Raw genomic sequence first — 5,197 nt, forward strand, 5'->3', positions numbered from 1 at the left:
GGCCGACAAAGACAGGGGAGATCTAAAGCTGCAGAGCTCCACAGTTCCTCCAGAGCAATATTTGCTCCATATCGTTTGTCTTCTGTAAATGCCAATATATTCTTCATGAATTAAACAGTTTCCCTTCCTGCTCTTCTTTGTTTTGGCAATTAAATTTGTTCAACTCATGAAAGCAATCACTAATTACCCACAGTGAATAAATCTGAGCACAGAATCAAAGGGTGTCACGTATATGAGCATCGTCTGCTCGCCGACAACAAATACGAACAGCAGTTCGATTCATTTCTGATGACCTGAAGGCTCTTGAGCAACCTCAGATCTCTGGATTCGACAGTAGCTCACCGGTGGGACTAGATATTTGAATAGCTTCTGCTGCTGCCAACCCACATGCATGTGCAAGCAACAGATTTGGCTTATTGAAATACTCCCAGAGAAATTAGTTTTCACTGGTGTGTGCAGCCAAGAGACAAGGGCATGTGTGGGTGACTGGGTGTAGTCTGGGTGTGCAAATTACTGGCGGCGGCGCAGTTTCCACCTTTTTTTTCTGCAGTGTTATGTTGTTTGGGGTTTAAAAAAAGAAACAGCCACTGCAGAAGGACTTGGCGTCCCATTGCGTTTGAGAGCAACAGGCACAGACTTGCAAAATATGTAATTACCAATGTTAACTCTCTTAACAGCAAGCATTTTAAATAAGTATTTTCTGTCTAGTGCGGTTTGATTGGTGCTCAAACAGGGTGTAAAGGGGTTTCGGGACACCAGCATTTAAAGACGCAATTAAAGGGCTGTGATCTGTGATGGGAGTTGCTCACCTGAAAAGGCCCCACTATGTCTAACTGTTAGCCAACACCCTTTCGCCCCCATCTATTTTCTCATTGACATTCCAACCTGTTCAATAAAAAAGGTACCATTTAAATCTGATACCATTTTGTCCTCTGACAAGGCATCGCCCACTCATGAAAATAAGACACAGAGTCTTTAAAAACTGATCGACTGCAGGCACAAACCTGCTCATGTAGTTTGAATAGCTTTTGTTCTGTAACAAAGTTGTTTTCAATCTTGGATTAATTAAATGAGCAGAGTTGATCCAGTACATTTATAAAAGCTATGTGATAATTTGCTTTTTAAGATTAATTCAGATTTATTTAAACTGTATAACACTTTAAACAAAAACACATTTAGAGAAGGAAGGCTAATTGTAATGATGGACAAATTAGATCTGCAAAACTAACAGTCAAATTGTGGACATGTACAAAAAAGTTTTTTAGACTCTTAAAAGTATAAAGATTTAACAGTTTTCTGACATTTTTTAAACAAATTGTGCTGCGATTAAAGGATCTATTTGTAAGTTTTGCTATTGCTATATAGTTAGCATTAGCATTAACAGCTGTTTACTGACCAGTCTTGCTGAGAGTTTCAACCAACATTGCGTTTACAAGACAAGATGTTATAATACCAGTACATTCGATACCAGAAAGTAATAAGACAGGCCAACCAGTTTGGGGCTAGCTGGTTAGCATGCTAACTTCAGTTGAAAAAGATGAGGTGATAGAAATAGAAGCACAACAAGTGGGTTGTTTTCTGTAGCTGGAGACAGTCAATAAAGGAATGAAGTTTCTTCTAGACTGGTAAGTACACAGCTATTTATGCTAATTTTGGCTATGTAGCAATAGCAACACATTTAAAAAAGCTCCTTTTAATGTAGCTGAAATTAACATTTTGACCACATACAAGATATCATTTTGTGTCTACAGTACTTCACCGCCATGACTGAATATTTACACCTTGACCTTCAGTGAACCAATGACAGTCTTATAAAAACAGATTCAGACAGTCAGGGATTCAAACATCATAGAACCTAAGGAACCAATCCTGTCATCTGGATGGGACAGGGGGCGGGGCTAAATAAACATGAAACCCTGTGAGTACAGAGAGTGAGCATTAACATTAGTGCAACCACCAACACTGTGTCAGCCACTGCCAGTTACAAGAAAACAAACAACATAAATAACTATACTTCCTGGGTCTAACTGAGACTCAAACATGTGGCTGAGTCTCAAAGTAGTCAAAGTCAAAGTAGCTTTATTGTCAATTTCTTCACATGTTAAGACATACAAAGGAATCGAAAGGACGTTTCCCACTCTCCCACGGTGAAACATAAAGTGCACACTGCACAGGCACGACAGATAGGACTGGACAAGACATTTCCTAATGCTAAGTATACATTCAATTCTACATAAATAGGACGTTTCCTAATACTAAAGAGATAAATAAAAATAACTAAATGAAATAACTCTCTGATGTTTCCTCCTCTAACCATCTTGATACTCGGCTCTTAAACCTGTCAACCTGGAGCAAGCAGCGGTGGTGGGAGGGGCCATGTTTCATCATGTTAAAGAAAACACTAATCATAGAGTATTTTTACATGGTTTGAAACATATCTGAAGATGAACTTTAGGAGCAGAGAAGGATTTATCAGGAAAGATCATTCTTGAATTTAGAAACAAATCTCATTCCTGCCTCCGGTTTCCCATTATCTGCTGATCAACAGTTTATGCCACAAATATGCAGAGGCAGGGAGGAAGACGACTGCTGGCAAGTAAACTAGGAGTAAAAATTGCACACTTTAAAATATGCCAAAAAAAAAAAAAACCCCACCACTGCTTCATGTGCAGAAAGCCCATCAGAGGTTACTGCACTTCACTGCTCTGTTAATTATTTCTCACTGCTGGTATTTCACACCTGCCAGGGAATGTCGGAGCAGGCCCGGCAGTCAGCAGCTGAGTCGGGGCATGATTGATATCTGTGGTTATTTCACTGTGTCCCTTCGCCCAGAGGCGTGGCTGCACAATGAGCTTCTTCTTCTTCTGCTGTCTCCCACGCGTGTTGCTGTAATTCTTCTCTGCTGATCGTCCTGGCACACCTTGAACGCTGGGAGGGAAGGCGGATCGCAGGATTGATGTGCGTTTGAGAGTGAGTGTGCACAGGTACGTAAGAGAGTCTGTGTGTTTTTTGTGTGTTTGCATGATTCAGACACACACACACACACACACACACACACACTGCAGGTGACCGAGCTGACACATACTCACGGCGTTATTGATTTCACCTCTTAAATCCACATCAGTCATGAAGAGGAGGTGCAGGTGAAGAAGAGGAGCCTGGTTAAACAACGATTATTAATCTGAGACGAATCAGAAAGTTGCGGCTGAGCAAACTGGCTCCAGCCCAACGTGTGGCTCAGAGCCAACAGTCGGATCATGTTCAGAATGTTTTGTCTTGAATAAAGCCGAGCAGCGGCAGCCCTGCAGGAAAACAACTACATCCCACAATGAATTTACTTCTATGCAAAGGAATCAGAAACCTGTGATTAAACCTCTGCGTGTCTGAGACGTGATGTTGGAGAACTTGTTGACTGCTTCTCCAGTCTGAGTCCTGACAGTGAAGGAGCTCCTGAACTCCCAGTGTCGTTTTCAGCTGTTTCCCACTAGGACTAACGCCTTGCATAGGCAAGTGTTGTCATGAAATATTGGGTCAGAATGGGCGGGAAAATAGCCAAGCAGGCAATCCAACCAAAAAAAAAAAAAGAAAAGAAAAAAACAAAACCAGATCCAAAATCTGATAACCAAATCCAAGAGTATGAAAGCAGTGCAGAACAAAGGGAGACAAAGGGACAGAACACAGCCTATGATAATAAAACGAAGGGAAAATACATAAATTGTGCAATTAAGTCTTCAAAAAAAAGTTATTTTTCATACATGCAGTCTCTTGCTTTTATATGCATGCAAAATCACTGGTAAAAGTCACTTCTTAATAAGCAGTAAAAACATACTATAAACAGATGATGCCACCCATGCATTCACATTTATAAAACAAAAACAATCTGCACAAATTGAGTCACAGAATTCAGGTGTAACATTTTATAGTCACAAGCTAAAGAGATGTTTTCTTAAATGCTGTGTAACATGAACTAACCAAACATATGGTCATGTGGTTGAATTGTGTGATATGACAAACAGAATATCCACTTGAGTCCTTGTCATTTGGATCAGGCTTCAAAAGAAACATTTCATTGTCCACAGACACAGTCATATTGTACAGATTATTTGTAATCCACATGGCTTTTACTTTGAAATAACAGTTTGTTTTCCTCCCAGTATAACAGCTATATTGGGTTTGATTTTTCCACAGTGGTTTAAGGAGGATTACATCACACAAAAAAGTGACGTCACCTCATAACTTCTATTGTCCACTGTGGCCTTGCAGTATAATTTTGACTCTTCTGCAGCCGCTCCCAGCCTCTGTGCTCTGAACTCCACTAACCTGCGCCCGTTGTCTGCACGGTAACCTGCAGCATGTCTTAGGGCACATGTATCCTGAGCAGGTTAGACGAGCGATATTGTGACCACAAGGAACACATCAGACAGAGCGCGGTGAGTCATGCACCTCTGCTCTGCTGCCAAGGTGCTTTGGATTAAGGCTCGTCAGCTCCTAAACAGTAGCAGCTTGTGGTTGCTCTGAGCAGATGCCAGAGCTGTGGCTTCATTTCAAACTAAATATAACAAAATACACTTTTTACTAATCTGGATATTTTCCACTACATTTTGAATATTATTATTATCTCCTTTTTTTTTACCTGGAAGTCTCATTAAGATGAAAAAATATATACATATATATGAGAGACCCTGCCATGATAGCAGGGAAACAAACTCAACATATATTAAAACACAGCATGAAACATAAAATACCAAAACCAGATCTTTCTGCCGATTATTCCAATCTGCGAAATATGCATAAATCAAATAGTTTGCACCATTTTACTATCAAGAAATGACACAAGATATGAATCTATGTCTGTGACTGTTCCTCTGGAACAATACAACTTAAAAAAAGAAAAGAAACATGTTTTAGACAATTTTAAAGTAACAGTTCAGTTGTTTTATCAATGTTTTCATTTGGGCGACCTGGAAACCAAAAAGACAAAACAACTAACATGTTCTCATGAGGTATGATGTGTTTTTCCTTAAAATAAATCAACAGACTATTATCAGTCATTTTGTAGCATTTTAGTCAATTTCTAGACAAAGCTATTTCACACTGTCACCACAGGCTCCCAGAAATCACAATAGGTAACTTTAACTTAAAGGTTTAATCAATAAATCTAAAAAAAAGAAGATGAAGTGACAATAAAATTAATCAT

Source organism: Trachinotus anak, unplaced genomic scaffold (assembly GCF_046630095.1).
Source record: "Trachinotus anak isolate AG129_WGS33_773 ecotype Australia unplaced genomic scaffold, CSIRO_AGI_Tana_v1 ptg000015l, whole genome shotgun sequence".
In the NCBI taxonomy this organism is placed as follows: domain Eukaryota; kingdom Metazoa; phylum Chordata; class Actinopteri; order Carangiformes; family Carangidae; genus Trachinotus; species Trachinotus anak.